Here is a 17,099-nt window from a genome sequence, read left to right as displayed (position 1 = left end):
TTGGAGAATGTGGATCACCTGTTGCAATGAACCTGTAATTTAAGTAGGACTCATGATATTTTCTTTTAAATGCAGCTTTCTTTGGGTTGGCAGTCTTAGAGTCTTCTGCTGTCTCATCATTTGGTCTTTCCCCCTTTTCAAAGAAGCTCTCCAGCGACGTTTGTTTTTTACTTATTTTGGCTAGGGTTAGCTTGTGGGCTTACCAAAACTGTGACTGAGATAAGTGCGTAGTGTGGGAAAGAGGTGCGGACAGAAGTGGTAAATAAAATAATGGGTGGGCCACGTGCAGACTAAAATAAGTGTTGGATTCCGACTTAAAGCCTGCCACCAGATGCAACTTGTCACTTGCCACTCACTGATAGGGTTTTGATATGAGTCTGCAAGCAACTGATTTATTATGGTCTCTGCACAGTCAGACCTCTCTGCTGATGATGATCTGTGTGTTTGCAGCGCTAGCATCACCACCTCTGCTTCACCTCAGGTCATCAGGCATTAGATTCTCATAAGGAGCGGGCAGCCTAGATCCCTCACGTGCGCAGTTCACAGTAGGGTCCGAGTTCCTATGAGACTCTAATGCCGCTGCTGACCTGACAGGAGGTGGACCTCTGGCGGTAATGCAAGCAGTGGGGAGAGGCTGTAAATACAGATGGAGCTTCACTCGCCTGCCCGCTGCTTACCTCCTGCTGTGCGGCTGGGTTCCTTACAGGCCATGGACTGGTACCAGTCTGTGGCCCGGGGGTTGGGGACCCCTGGCCTATAGGCCTCCAACCCCTCCCTACCTACCCAGCCCGATATTTAGACTCTCCCCAACCCCTAAACTCTTCATTTTGTTTTGCAAGTGGGCCAAACAGTTTTCCTCCTCAGGGTCTTTGCTCATGTTCATCTCTGCCTATAACACACTTCCTCTCTCTTCCCTTCCCTCTAATGGTTAAGTCTTGGCTCAGCTTGCAGTGTCATTTTCACAGAGCACTGCTATGCACTCATAACAGCGTCTATGTTTTCTTCAAAGAACCATGGCAAACAAAATAAGGCAACAGAGGAGCATTTCACAGACCTTTCATGACAGTGATCAGTTTAACTCCGGCATGTGAGGTTGGGTGGGAGGGTTTATTTATATAATCTGTGATTGCTTAATACCCATCTCCCCACCACATGACTACAAGGATCACATGTACTGATGCTTCCCCAAGCCTAGCACATAAGAGACTAACTACCCACTATATGCCAGGGGCCTTACTTATGTTGTGTGGGTTACTTCAGTCCTCATCACAATTCTATAGGCAGAAGTTAGCAATCTATAGTCCACGAGCCAAATCCAGCATATCAGCAGTTTTCGTCAGTGAGGCGTTATTAGAACATAGCAATGCCAATTTGTTTCTGTATTGTGTATGGCAGCTTTTGGGCTGGGAAGGCAAAATGGAGTAGTTACAGGAGAGACTTGTCTGCAAAGCCGAAAAGAATTACTCTCTGGCCTTTTAAAGAAAAGGTCTGCTGACTCTTGCTATATATAAGGTAACACAGAATCTCCGTTTCACAGGTGGGAAAACTGAAGATCAACTATCTTGTAGCTAGACTTCAAGTGGCAGAACTGAGATTCAAAGTCACCACACTCCCTTTTATCATCTTTCCCCAGAAACCAGATCTCCTTGCTGACATATGTTTAGCAAATTTCCACAGGGGAGGTGACATTTGGTCTAGGCCTTAAAGGAAAAGTTGGAATTCTGCAGTGGCCAGGAGAGGCCAAAACATTCCACGCTGAGACACAGAGGTATGAGGGAGCTTGGTGTGTTTAGGAGATAGCTAGTCAGACTGACCAAAACATGGTGCTGGTAATTGTGGGGATGGTGGGCAGAAATTGACAGGGAAAGAGGCTACTAGAATGAGAGAAAACCGTGCCAGACCAGGGAGCCTGAACTTTAGCTTCCGAATTGTGCTTTCTGCTTGTACATCTTCTCTCTCAGTAAAATAACTTGAGCATTTGTTCTAACTATATTTTCCATAAATTATCTGCATGTAACACTGTATTAGTACTATACTGTATACATTATAGTATGTACAAATATAGAAATTTAAAAAGATAGACTGAAGGTAAAATTTATATTTAAATACATTTTATTTTAGTTTATTAATGTCTTACAATACCTTTTGGCTGCCTTATAATGATGATGATGCTCAATGAGAGTGATGTTAATGAATATGCTTAATTATATTTGAAAATCTTGGCTTAACACTGATACAGCTGTTTGAAGCTATTATTTCAAGATTAGTTTTCTTTAATTTGGGGTTTTAATGGTATCACAGCCAAAAATGATAACTCACAAAGATACATGGATTCAAGTGAAAGATATACATTGTTGGTTTCACTTACAAATTATGATAATTATTTTTCAAAACTATCCACCAATTATGCAAAAGTTTTTGTTTTAATTTGTGTGCTATGTTTGCACCTTCCCTGCTGTCAATTGCTTGTCAATATGCAAGTGAATTTGAAAGTGCTTTGTTTTCATATTTTGTACAATGTGTTTATAATGTGTTCAAGCCAGTAAAACTGTTCACCTGGAAATTTTTAAACAGGTTAGGAAATTGGAAGTTTAAGTCTCCAGATTTGGCAGTTTTTAAAGGTGATACGTATCATTTCCAGCAGCAAAAATCATATAATAAAGAAAATATTTCTAAACATTTTACTTTGAAATGCTCTCTCACAGGTTTCTTCAGGAAAGAAGTTATTCCCTATTGCCTTACACTGTCTCATTTATGTAGAAGGAAAAGATTTTGTGCTTATTTTTTGAAAAAAACTGTATCTCAGTGACAGGTCTGATTATCCCATTGTTGCATTCACCTCCTCTTGTGGTTGACTGAGAATTCAAACTGGAAATGGAAGAAATGTTTGTCTGGCTATTTTCTTGTTATTCATTGGCTTCATTAGCATTTTCTTTAATCCACAGCTTCTTTGAAAGATCTCTTTAAGCCGTTTATCCCTTTTGTAATGGTTGGTCTAGTTGAAGGTATTTCATATACCCTGTAAGTCCACTTAGCCTGAGATATGGACACTGAACTGTGTTGTATTGTGCTCGAGTAACCGAATGACTGAGGGCTCCACTGTCAAATCCTTGAGATCAATGCGTATCTTTTTTTTTTTTTTTTTTTGCGGTAGGCGGGCCTCTCACTGTTGTGGTCTCTCCCGTTGCGGAGCACAGGCTCCGGACGCGCAGGCTCAGCGGCCATGGCTCACGGGCCCAGCCGCTCCGCGGCATGTGGGATCTTCCCGGACTGGGGCACGAACCCGTGTCCCCTGCATTGGCAGGCAGACTCTCAACCACTGCGCCACCAGGGAAGCCCAATGCGTATCTTAAATATTAGAAATCCTTAGCTACTTTCTTATATTTTAGATATCTAAAAATAGAAGTTCTAACATTTTACTTCTGCACCCCAGTGGCTCATCTTGTTTATCCCCTGGGTGCACACACCTTATTTTGGAGACTGCTGCTCTAAGTACTGGAAAGCAAACCACAAGTTATTAAATGGGAGGGGGTGACATGATCAGGTTCAGTTTGTCTTTGGGATTATATTTTGTGGCTTTGTGTCTAGACACTTTAAATATTCCCCTAAGGTTTTTATTGTGTACATATTCAAATAAATAAGTTAACTGGTTTTAAATAATATTATCCAAACATCTTCAGAATAGCAACCACTCTGAGCCTTGTGAAGGCTTGTCTAGCCTCATCAGTATCTCAGTGCCCTCAGAAGTTCCCTGATAAGTCCAGGGGCTTTGCCCTTTACGTTGGAGAATAATGTGCTTTGGGTACAAAGAGACCACTAAGGTGACTTAAGCGCCTCTGTGTGGGAAGAAGAATAGTTGTGTTCTGCAAGAGTCATGGCAAATACTTTTTGTGACCCTATTAAAACTGAAGATTTAAGGAAGAATTATTAGCTCTGACTCCATATTAAAAAAAGAGGAAGAAGAATTTAAAAAAATGAGAAATGACTCTAGGTTAAGAGTTGCTTGAGGAGTTATGCCCTTTTTAAGCTTTAATGAAAAATTCTTGTGTTTTTTCTTTAAGCATATGAAGATAAAGAACCAACCACTGACCTTGAAACAAGGAGAGAAAAAAATGGAGTTGGTTCCTGAGAAATAGAAGTTGTCAAAACAATACCTACCTAGGCAAAATTTAATAGCCATTTTGGTTAAAAGTGCTGTGCTAGTTTATTTTGCAGGCCATGTTCACATACATAAGGGACTTCATCCCTTGTTACGCCTGCAGGTTTACTTTTGAGAGAAGAATTCTCATTATCTCTTTAGGAAATAATTATGTAAAAAGTCCATTGCTTCATTTTATAATTTTTCCAATTACAGTAATTGTGTGAGTTTAGATGACAAAATAAATTTAAAAATTTAAAGACTACTCTGTGCAACTGCAAATGGCTTACAGCATGGCATCCACATAGAACTATGCTTTCCAAATTCTTGAGTGGTTGGAAAATACATTTTATGTCTTGGGAAAAAGAAGATATAGATATACAAAATGTTAAACTGGAATCTTACCCAAGGTACCGAGATATGATCGATATCAGACACCAGAATGTTGTGAGACAGAGCATCTGTTTGGAATTTCAAAGTAGGTGCTTAAAACCTGGTTTTATGACTCTTCAATCTTTTACTCACTTTGCATATAGAAAAGTGTTGAGAAGGTTCATATTTGTGGACAGGGAATTTTTGTAAAGGAATTCTTTGGAGGAAGGTGCTGGTTGAGTTGTGAGCTTTGCCCCCTCTTCCGTCAAGGGCAAGCAAGGGTTAGAAGTTACCTGCCTCCTGCTTCTGGTCTTCAACAAGACTACCTGGAGATCCTGAAATGTGCGCCTGTAGTTAGCCAGGCACCATGGACAGGGATTTGCCTTCTGCGTGGGGAATCTAGAACATGAGGGATGAGCTGCCTAGCTGCCTTGGTGCTACAGGAATGAATTGTTTCTGATATACTAAGATTAGCCTATATCCCCTGAATTTGTTCAGGTAAAGGATTTGTGGGTATTTCCCATGAAAGGTATGAATCCTGCATGAGAGAGAGTCGATGATTGGAGGGGTGGTGGCACCCCAGCAGACAGAGTGAACTTTAGGTCACTGGTGGAGTCCCAGCAGCTGAAGGAGAAATCAGGTGACCAGCCAGACTGGAGATGCATTGTTTGAGTCAAAGAAGTGACCACAGAGGATGGCGATGCTTGAGAATCCCCAAGGAGCTCTCAAATGTGCCTCAAAAATAAGAGCTTTAGATAAGCCCAGAGAGTACGATGCTGTCTTGCAGTGTTACTAATCAAATGAAGCCTTTCTTCCTCCTTTCCCTCTTTTACCTCCCCCAGTATACCCATGGCAGGACAAGAAGAAGAGGATGAGGTTTTGGAAGTCTATGACAGGGACAGGAATGGAAAGCTAAGACAAGATGATCTGATTACCAAATTGAGCCTGTGTTTGTGACCCACGGTGCCTGGAGGCATTTTGTACTCTGACAGTGAACTGAAAAGTATGGTATTGCCCAGGGTTGCAGTGGGGGGAGTGGAAGGACTTTACTCCACTGAGTAAATTTTAATAGTATAGTGGGAGGCAAAAGTAAAGGCACTTGCTGATTACATCTCATGAGTCCTGCCTCGTCCACGTCCTAGTCACAGAGCCATCCCTTAACTCAGGGCCCCGAGAACAGAGGCAACAGGACATAGGGAGAGCACTGTTCTGGGGACCTGGAGGAAAGGCTGTCATGCAATGTTTCAGCCCCTTTCCCTTTCCTACTGGCTGCAGTGACTGGGGGCAGAGGGGGACTCTGCTGTGGAGTAAGCAGTGAGTGCTGTTTCCTTTGGTCTGCAAGGAGGGCTGTTTGGCAGCATCAGCTGGTCTCCTCATTAATGATCTGTTAAAGGGTTGATGGGCATTGTGCATCTGAGGCTTGGAAAGCAATGCAATATATATATACCCTCCCAGTTTTTATATATGTCTAATGCAAAGGTGATGATACTCTCAAGTATTATTGAGTATGTGATTTTTTTGCATAAGGAGGTGAGGAAACATGGTAAAAAGCACTGGAGTATTCAGGCGTGGGTTGTTTGTGATCAGGTAAAATCACAGTATCTTACCAGTTCAGGGTGGAAAAACTAGTGAGACCCCATTACTGCACAGGGATTAAGAGTGCAGGTTTTGGAGTCAGGCTGTTGGAGTTTGAATCCTAGAACCTCAGATAAGTCCAAACCTCTGTTTTCTCATGTGTGAAAGGAGTAAACTACTGGTCTCATGGCATTATTATAGAAATTAGAGATTATCCCCATAGAGTACTGCCTTAGTTCCTGGTACCTGATAAGTGTGCACTAATTGTCAGCTAAGATCATCATTGTTTTGCTAATCGATAGAGTTGATTCTCACCGTTGAAGGTAGTATGTTCTATAAAGTCACCACAAACACTGAATTAGCACATTGCTCCTAGGGGAAATAAAGGGTTAGGTTCCTGTGAGCCTCTGGTCACAGTATTTTCATAACTTTGTATTATATGTGCTTCTGTTTAAAGACACCTTATTTAATATATATTGTTGATTTGTTAACATTGAACTCATGGATAACAGCACTGAAACTCATACCTGAATGAAGATTATCTAACACACCTATTTTCTCTAGAGGGCACATTCTCGTGCTTAGGAACTCCAGACAGCACTTCAGCACTACACGTAGGGGTCATTCCAAATAGCAAAATCACCAACAAAAAGTACAAAACTGTGAAAAACATGACAACAAGGGGATGATACTCATTTATAGCATGAAAACTGAAATAAAAAGGCAGCTTGTTTGGCCTCAGCTGGGAACATGGAAATGGTGTAAAGCACCAGCAGTTCCGATCCATGAGAACACCCCAGGGGATTCTTCATGACCACCCTGGGAGTCATGTGCTCCAGATCACAAGGCTACAAGGCAGCTCTGGGGCCTGAGTTACCACATGGTACAGAGCTGTGCAGAAGAGCCGTTCAGTGCATCACCAGACTTGAAGTGACTGTGAAATTCAGTTTTATTATTTTAAACACCGTGATTTTTGGCAGCATACAATGTTAATTACAGTGATGAATATAATCTGTAATAGCTTCTTGTGTGGCCATATTGTGCTGTTGACTCACATAGAATGTGCTATAAGTTAAAATCCATTGTTCTTTTTAACACAGGCAGCTTCTTAGATACATACCCCTATCATGAACTTGCTAAGTTTGGGGGAACTTAAGTCCAATATATTACGTTTTTCCCAACTAGATTTACTTTTAAGACCTAGCTAATCCTTTTCCAGCTTCTCAAGAGCTTCTTAGATCTTGACTCTGTCAAGCGACCATCCTTTTGAATTTTGTGTCTTCCACAAATGTCCAAGCCTTTAACCTGCTCACTGACAAACATTTCTTATCCAATACCCTGGGCTTTGGTATTATACAAAGAGAATACAAATCTTGTTTCTAACCCAATTACATATTATTTTCCCATGTGAATTACTGGTCAATTCCAGTGCTGTTCCTTTTCCTTTTTTCCCTTTTTTAAGATTTCTGTCCTTCAATATAATTACTGATTTTTTTAATCTGGATCTTTTTACCTCCCTTTAAAATTTTTAGCCTTAATCTTTCAGTTTCTGGAAAACATATTCTTCCCTTTTCTTGAGAAAGTACCTGTCAGTAGCCAAGGTTATGTCATCCTGGAATTTGATGCCAGGGCGCAGGTACAAAACCCCTACTCTTTGCCACCATCAGCAAAGTATTCTATTATTTCCCCTCCCATTTCCATAATCCTGGTTTTTGGAAGAACAAGTGACCATTACTTATAAAAAAGCTTAAAAACAGTATTGCGTCCTCAAGTATTGTGCACCAGTGTTGTGTTTGCCTGGTGCAGTGGAAACACACTGCCCTCACAATTAGAAGACTCTGGTTTGAATCCTGGTGTTTCCAGTTACAAGCTTAATGACCTTGGAAAAAGGCCTTAATGTTTATGATACTCAGTTTTTACAGAAAAATCTGTAAATAGGGGCAATAGTTATCATTCTTGTGTGAGGATTGTATGAGTGAATGGTGCCAAACATTTAGTTCTAGATGAGTGTAGCTAGTTGCTGTCTGCTCCAGGGATGCTGCCTGAGTCTTCTCTGTCCCGGTCCTTCATCCCTTCACAGATCAGTAGGAGTGTATGGTGGTCAGTATGTCTGATATATCTTGGCACATCCTTAGATATATGCTGTATATCTGTCCGAGAGAGGAAAATTCCACACTGACTATATTTGATCTATGCCTAGTGATTTTCACTCCTCAGTGGTAGACGAGGGCACCAGCTCTGGGACTGCAGGCACCTGAATTATTATTGATGGGCTCAGCTTCAGACGTCCCCGCTGTCCCTCTAGATGCTCTATGAAAAAAAAAGTCTTTTATGGTCACAGAGGTCTAGAAATAAAGAATTCATTTTGCAGATTTAGAATACATCATTACATATTAAAAGCTCCGAGGAACGCTGCAAGAAAGAAGGCTACTTAACTTCACTGAATCCAGTGGTTCTCACAGTTATCTGACCTTGGAACCCGTTCTTTCATGAGATTCATATTAATGTCACTCTAGCTTTGAACAGAAGCCTCTTCTGAAAATGTTGGACAGTAAGATGACAGTTTACTTATTTATTTATTTCTGATCTTTCCTCCAACCTGGCCCTGGCCCAGCAAGGTTTTGGAGAAAACTGGGAAACCGCTAGCCTGTGTATAGATTGTTAGATACTTACACACACACGGAGAGAAGTAGTTCCTTATTTTAATTTCCTCTGCCCTGCCAGCTCTCCAGGATGTTCCTGGAAATCTTCCCAAACTGGCCTGTTTCCTCCCTTGGGGCCATCCTGTATGTAGGTAGTGTGGCATCAAACAGCTGTGGGGGGCTGGGTGACTTTTGTCTGTGACACTGAGAACAGGTTCTAAAAACTGGTGGTGGAAGGGACACAGGAGGACACCGGGGATACCCCCCCACCCTCCACGGCCATCGCCACGTCCTACGCTTCTTCACAGACACATAACCTAGTGCTGGATTTAACACAGCCAATCAGCTCAAGGAAATGTGAGGTGTAGGCAAACTCTCGCCTATTTCTGCAGTCCTCATATTTTCTATTATAGTCCACTCCTAAGGACTCCACTGTGACCCCGATCAACTTCACCAAGTGACATCACTGAGATCTTGAACTTTAGGTTCTCATTTTCTGCCAACAGCTGGTGTTCATCTGCTGCTTGTTTCCTTCTCTCAATGCACTAACATGAATTCAGCCGTGAGGGTCACAGCTATTGCTTCCTGAGTACTTACTATGCGCCAGGTGTCGTTTGAAGCCCTTCACATGCATCAGAGTACTTAATCCTTACAACATCAGTGTGATCTAGGAATATCTACTGCACAATTGCAGAGAAGTTAAATAATTTTCATGAAGACATATAGCTAGTCAGAGGTAAAGCTGGGGTCTAAAACTAGGTCTGTCTTTCTCCCAAGCCCATGCTAATATCAATGACTGTAGATTGCCTTATTTAGGATATATCGGGCACCTCCACACCAGATACCCTGGAGAGCTACCGCAATCCGGTACTCTCCAGCATCTTTTATTTCCTCACTTCCAATATTTAAGGCTGCATTGAGCTAATTGTGCCCCAGACAGTTTCTTCAGGGGCTTTCTCTTCTCCTGTGGCTAATTTCCAGGCACTGCTAGAGGAGACACTGAGTCACAGACATCTAGAGCATAGCATATATATAGGGTCCAACTTTAATCTGGCCCCACTATGCTTGTCAGCCCTTTTCATCTCTCATTGACCCAAAACATTCTTCATGGGAGTTAGTCTTTTCTCTCTTAAGCTCCCAAACCTTCCATTGACATCATATTGATTTTACGCAGAAGACTGAAAGAAATGATATGGTGAAGAAAAGGCAAGGTGTTCAGTGTTAAAGCCAACCCTAATATCTTTATGTCCTTTGCCTTCACTCTAGCAAATCGCTCACCCTCCTTCTCCTCTCATCCCACCTTTGAAACTCAAAGATGGCAGGTTCTTGGCTCTGGTTACAGCCTCCCTTGTATTCTTGGACATCATTTCTTACTGTTTCCCTCTGTCTCTCCTGCCCAAATCATTCTTTTCTCTGCTACTTTAACCCTTAATCATTTGACGTCTGTTTTGTATTTGTATTACCCCTGTGCACTGAGTCTCATTTCTCAAAGATGACTACTGATTTCTTTCTTTCCAGATCTAAAAAACTTTCCTCTGTTTTTATCTACTTTGACTCCTTAGACATTTGATAATGCTGACTACCCATTAGAAAAAAAATTCTCTTCTCATTGACTTCTACAGTGAAGTGCTTTCCTGTTTTCTTCCCCTGCTCTTTTTCTGTGTTCTTCGCTAGCTCTTATGTCACTCTCAATCCCATTCCTATTCCTGTTTCCCAAAGCCAAAGCCATGTTCTTTACTCTGTTTCCCACATGTACCTCTCTAGACTTCAGATATTGCTCTATGTTGAATAACTTCCAAATATGCGTTAGTAACCTTACTTCCTCCCTTGCTCCAGTTACGCATTTCCAACTGTCTCTGGCATAAGTGCACTTGAAAGGAAAATTGAAGGCTTTCACTTACCTCTGAAACGGGTTCCTTTTTATAACCACTTTATTTCTGTTAGTGGCCTCACCAATATTACAATCTTCACATAATTTTGAAGTTATGTTTTACATGTTTTCTCTCCTTCATGCACTCTACACTAGCTTTGTCCTTCATTTTCAAAATGTTTTTCATATTTTCTGCATGTCCACTTTCCTCACACGGTACCCTGGTTGAAACTGAAGCCTGTGAATTTTGCGTATGGGACCCTCACTCAAACAGTTCTAGATCCTGAGCACCCCTAGTGATGTCTGTTTCCTGTTCCCTCAAATTTATAGTGCCAACAGTCTATCTGCCTTCCTCTAATCAAAATTCTCTTTCTCGAAAAACAAAAATGCCTGTCTTGAGGTAGGAATATCTGATGGCAGTTTATCACGTTACCCAGTGTAATTTCTATTACTATTACTGCAACTCAAGTTTTTAAAAAGTGGAATCAAACTTTGCATTGAAGTAATGAAGGCTCTGAATCTTAGATATCATTCACCATGAATAAGGACCACTGAAAATAAGCAGCTTATATGGTTACCTACTTTGCTTGAATGAAAGCCCAGTGCCCCTCTCCTTGCTGAAGTCCTAATCTTACCAGTCTTTGTCTTACCTCTTTGATCCCGGGGTCTCATTTTTCCAATCCATCCAGCTACCAACTTCCCACAGCTGTTACCTCCTTCACTGCTTCCAACATTGCCTGCTGTACTGAGTTAGGTCCATTGTTTTGGACACTTCCTGTGGACCCTACTCTCTCACTACCTTTCCAACACTGTTTTCAATCACTCTCTATATTCTCCCAGTCAGCAAGCGGGCCTTTTATTCTTGCTCTTCTTTTGTGCTCTGCTTTTGCTATTCTTTTGACCCTTCTCTGCATCTATTGAAATCATATTTGGCTCTTAAGGACAACATAAATCCTACTTTCTCTAGAAAGGTAATCTTTCACTTTAGCAACACCAGTTTCTCTTTCTTTTGAATTGCTCTTTTAATTACAGTCATCAGAACCACTTAAATCAGCATATAACTGTTCTCTAAATTGTTCATTACCTCTCTAACTTGTGGGCCAGGGTGACAGCTCACCCTCCTTTAAATATTTATACATTATAAGCATTCGGTAAGTATGTGTGGATTGGCAGCTTGTTCTTCGATGTTTATTAGAAGTTGACCCACATTGATAACTACTTGAATATATTGCTGAAGTTATTCTTTTGAATTAGTTAAGAATGGATTTATTTTTCCCACCTGAAGAGGTAAAATACATGCCTATCATATTCACAACATTAGTGTGAATTCCACAGATGTTACTACAAATACTTGGTTTACAATAAAAGTTTTGGAATTCGGTTCTAAATGATAGGGTAGGGTTTAAAGGAGTTCGATAATGAAGGCATTTAAAATAAAAATGTAAATGAATGTATGAATATGCCTCAGACCGAGTCACACAACCTTTCCAAAATGAGTTGCAAAAATAAGGATTAAAATAATTTCTCGGGCTCTTACTGTTAAATTATAGTGAAATGAAAGCATTTAGATGGGTGTTATAGGCATTGCATAGTTAATTATAGTGGTTGTACTTGCTTTTGTTCCAGCGCATTGTAATTAATGAAGATCTACAGCTCTGTGCTTTGTCTTGGAAAACATACACTGCTTTCAATAAGCATCAATATAGCTACGATATTCTTCACTTATTTCTCAAGAATGACTCTTTCTAACACAGGGGAGCCCATTGTTGAGGCAGCAACACGAAAATCAAAGCAAGATTTGAGCTTGGATGAATAAGAGCAATTGACACTATTCACATATGCCTAACCTTGTCTTGACACCCCACAAATGTGGGCTATAATGACATATGCGACATTGTTTAGACCAACTCAGTAATCATAGTATAATCATGCCTTTTTGAAAAATTCAAGCTGTAAGAATGACTTTAGGGGACAAATGAGGAAAAGTTAGCAATAGTATAAGTTAAAATATATACTCTGGTCCTGAATCTTAGTTCAACCTGTGTGATTATGTACGTTTGCCATTTTGAGTAGAAGGCTTTAACAAACTTTGGGGGAGAGAGACAGAAGGTCTCCAACCTTAATGGTATCAGTGTTTTATAAGCACGAAATATGAAGAGCCAAACACAAAAGGGAGGAGAAGGTAAGACTTCTGCCTCCTGTTAGCAGTATTCCATAAATGTAGAATTAATAATAAAGATTATAACATCCATCTTTTTCTCTGATGAGCCCCAATTGCTATGATCCATCTGCAAGGGGCACTAGCTCCAAAAGAAAAGGCAATGGATTGGACTTGGCACGTGGCCCAGCAGGAGCCTGACAGTTACCTCAGCACAGCCTTCGTGGACATTTGAGGGCTTTGCGCTGCTGCTATTTTGAAATAATCGGTGTGCACACAAGAGTGAACATACAAGTTGTGCTGCTTGATCCTTCCTCCCTGCTCTGCAGGGGCCAAAAGGGCCCCCTATGGAGATGTGGATGGCAGGAAAATGTCTCTCTAACTCTCTCCCAAATTACCTGTTGGAGACAGGCGTGCAGCCTAGTAGGTGTTGGGACTGATTGCCAGCACCTTTCCGTGAGGCCGCTGGCTCGGATGTGGCCCTCTCTACCTCTCCGAAGTGAGCCCTTTTCAGTGTTAGAAGCCTCTAAGAATTCTCAAGGGTGCAAATGGTGGCCCAGAGGGTGGCAGCGAGAGGGCAACTCCTTTAGTGCTCAGGAGCTGACACAGTCCTCTGTGCCCTGGGGGGCAGAGACGATTGCACCCTCTCTCCTAAATCCATACAGGCTTATGAGCTATGAGTTGATAAGAGCCCCACTTCCTCTCTGGGTGTTGAAAAAAGTGGGCTGATTTTGATATTTTGAAAAGGAGTTTTAGAATTTTGTTGTAAGTGCCACTTAAGGTTTTTCAAAAAAGCACTTCCCTGTTTATAGAGGAAAACACTCCCTACCTAATATGAAGAAGAAAATCTCTCAAATCTGGAAGAAGCTAATTGACTTTAGATTGTCTTATCAAAATATGAACTGATATCATAGGACTCCAGCAGATTTATCCACTACAGATCTTTTACTTTAATTTATTGGTTACTTCACAGAATTGCCAACTGCATTACAGTCCCGTGTGTAGTGGGAAAAGCACTATCATATAACTCTTGAGCAGATGTGCTACAAGAGTCTTTTCATTTCCTTTCTTAAACCCAAAGAATAATGACACTGCAATATCATGTGGTGAAAAGAGCAATAATTTGATAAACATTGTCTTTCCATTAGATTAGAGCAATTAATCTGATTCTAATTTGGCTGAAACATTATCATGGTGGAGTCCCCAGAGCCCTGTGAATAATCTCTAAACACATTGGCACACTCAGTAGACAAACATTATCTCCACTCGAACTGTTCTTCCATATGGTCTTCTCCCATGGTGATGGAGGGCACCCTGCTGTTTCAATCAAATAAATGTCAATTATCTGAGATAGAGTTTTAGTTCTCGAGTCCAGGCTTGCAGTGCAGCCAGAGTGACTGGGTAGAAGGGTCTGCAGCTCTTTACTGCACATGCTGCTTGCATTTTATAAGGAATTCACACCTTGCCACATCATCCGGCATTCCAGGAACTCCATAAGTAAAATGGGTGGTTTCAGAGACTCTGTGTGTGTGTGTGTATGTGTGTGTGTGTGTGTGTGTGTGTGTGTGTGTGAGAGAGAGAGAGAGAGAGAGAGAGAGAGAGAGAGAGATTCTTGACTTTCATTTAGCTTTATTTACTTATTCTGGGAGGTAGAGAATATTTTTACATTCAAGAAGAGACACTCTTCACCATCCATGGTCTAAAATAGGGTTTCTATGAATGTTCACTCCCTATTCAGTCACTTCCCCTTGGTAGCAGCCCTCTCTGTCCCTGAATGGAAATCTGGACATAAAGATCTCAGAAACAAAGACCTGTATCTGACTGCTGGTTTATTTTGCAGGCCTTTCCCTAGACACGCTTGTTCTGAGTATGGAGGGCCTTGGTGGTAAGAACTGCAGGATTTTTACCAACCTTGTGGGGCTTGCTGATGAGATCAGGGGCAGCTCTGGGCTCCAAAAGGCAGCGGAGGGAAGGAGGGCACTTCTGGAGCCAAAGAGAAGGATCTAGCCTTTTAGAAAGAGGGCTCTGGATATGAAGCTGACAGCATCAAACCGAGCAAAAGTTGACTGGGCGAAAAGTGACGTGCTGAGAAGACTGTCAGTTCTACATTTCTTTGCAGTGCTCTTTATCTTTAGGGTGTCAATTATCAGGTGTTGGTTTTGTTATCAGACAAGACCTTGCTTTAAAAGCTTGTAAGTTTGCCCAGAGACCTGAAGGGCCCCTGATGACTGCATGTCTAGACTAAAAGCACTAGGTCACCTTCCTTGCTTTCTACTACTGTGACAAGCTGGCACAAAGAAAAAGACAGTCCATGGGGATCTGGACTAATCCACTGTGGCAATCCAGCAAACGTTGTCAGAAAGGATTTCAGTTTCCACGTTGGCTGTGATCCTGAATCAAGGAGGAAATCCACTGAAGGCTCAGTGAAAAAAATACAGTCGCATCAAACCCTTCCTGTCCCTGAAGTGGCTTAATCAGAGACTGTGAGTCATTGACAACAAACGTCAGGCCCTGGGTCACCCACGGCAGTTAGAGGGAAGGAAGTTCCTTACTCCAGAGGTGGGTCCTGTGCACCTGCTCTGCAAAGCGGGAGATATGGAGGATGAGTATTTTAGAAACAGCTGGAGCACTTGCTGAAGAGAGCGACCCTTCTGCTAGGCTGACATGTGGAGGAGGTTTGTGAAGAGAAGACTGAGATGAATTAGAGGTGGTGAGGTACAGTGGTTAAACACGGAGGCTCTGGCAGGAGGTGGCTTGGATTGAAAGCCTGAGGCCACCACTTGCTATATAATCAGGAGAAAATTCCTTAGCCTGAGAATTCTCAGTCTCCTTATCTATAAAATGGAGATGGAGATAGCATCTAGCCCCTGTGTTTGTCCTGGGAACTGAATAAGGTAATGAATGTAAAGCATATAGCATACTCTGGCACATAGTATGTGCTCAGTGAACATCTGCTGCTATTCTTAGAGAGCGAAGGGTTCAGGAGACTTGGCTTTGAATTGTGTGGCTTCACCACTAACCAGTTTTGTGTCTTCGACTGGGTCACTAAATTGGTCTAAGCCTTAACGTCCTAAGAATCTTACTGATGTTACACAGTTATTTTGAGACGCAAGTGACGGCGATGCAGTGTTGTAATGAGGACATGGCAAAGTGTCTATAATGTGCATGGCAGCAGGACTGTAGACCTCTATATGCAAACCAGGCAAAGTGCCTTCTTCAGTGCTATAGTACAGAGCTGCTGAACATGTAGGTTAAACATGCATTGTATGGGGAAAGGGCTCTGAGTCTGTACAAGTTTGCCAGGACTGCCATAACTAAGTACCACAGACTGGGTGGCTTAAAAACTGACTCCTCAGAGTTCTGGAGTCTAGAAATCCAAGATAAAGGTGTCAGCAGGGTTGTTTCTTCTGAGGACCTCTCTCTTTCTATATTATTATTTTTTATTTATGAATCACATTGGTGTAGATGCTGACAATAAATTATAAAGGTCCGACTTCTCTCTTAAAATTCAGATTTCAGTTTTTCTTAGGGGGCAAAACATTGCAGTAACCTTACTGAGAACCTAAACAAACTTGTGCTCATTAAAAAAGTAACATCCCCTAGAGTCTGATGGTTCTAGGATAAAGTAGAGTCATCAATCATCTGTTTATTTATTTTTAAAAGATACAGCCACTATAGAGAACAGTATGGAGGTTCCTTAAAAAACTAAAAACAGAACTACCATACGACCCAGCAATCCCACTACTGGGCATATACCCTGAGAAAACCATAATTCAAAAAGAGTCATGTACCACAATGTTCGTTGCAACTCTATTTACAATAGCCAGGACATGGAAGCAACCTAAGTGTCCATCAACAGATGAATGGATAAAGAAGATGTGGCATATATATACAATGGAATATTACTCAGCCATAAAAAGAAATGAAATTGAGTTATTTGTAGTGAGGTGGATGGACATAGAGTCTGTCATACAGAGTGAAGTAAGACATAAAGAGAAAAACAAATACCGTATGCTAACACATATATATGGAATCTTAAAAAAAAAAGAAAAATGGTCATGAAGAACCTAGGGGCAAGATGGGAATAAAGACGCAGACCTACTAGAGAATGGACTTGAGGACACGGGAAGCGGGAAGGGTAAGCTGGGACAAAGTGAGAGAGTGGCATGTACATATAAACACTACCAAATGTAAAATAGGTAGCTAGTGGGAATCAACCGCATAGCACAGGGAGATCAGCTCAGTGCTTTGTGACCACCTAGAGGGGAGGGATAGGGAGCGTGGGAGGGAGGGAGATACAAGAGGGAAGAGATATGGGGATATATGTATATGTATAGCTGATTC

At 41.5% G+C, this 17,099-nt stretch overlaps 1 long non-coding RNA gene across 2 annotated transcripts in view; it reads left to right on the top strand.

Moving 5' to 3' along the window:
• Positions 1–17,099, top strand: part of LOC113611411 (uncharacterized) — a 242,062-nt gene that overhangs the window by 62,704 nt on the left and 162,259 nt on the right. The window contains exon 3 of one of the 2 annotated variants that reach the window (XR_003429458.1): positions 1,678–1,879. The exons of the other annotated variant lie outside the window; for it this stretch is intronic. This is a non-coding gene — a long non-coding RNA (uncharacterized LOC113611411). Of the gene's footprint in view, positions 1–1,677; positions 1,880–17,099 lie in introns of those variants that run through there. 2 annotated transcript variants of the gene reach the window in all.

The sequence above is a fragment of the Aethalodelphis obliquidens genome, unplaced genomic scaffold, assembly GCF_003676395.1.
Source record: "Aethalodelphis obliquidens isolate GAN/ISIS:26980383/991018 unplaced genomic scaffold, ASM367639v1 scaffold3, whole genome shotgun sequence".
NCBI lineage: Eukaryota > Metazoa > Chordata > Mammalia > Artiodactyla > Delphinidae > Aethalodelphis > Aethalodelphis obliquidens.
This window is presented reverse-complemented; position numbering and strand designations above follow the sequence as displayed.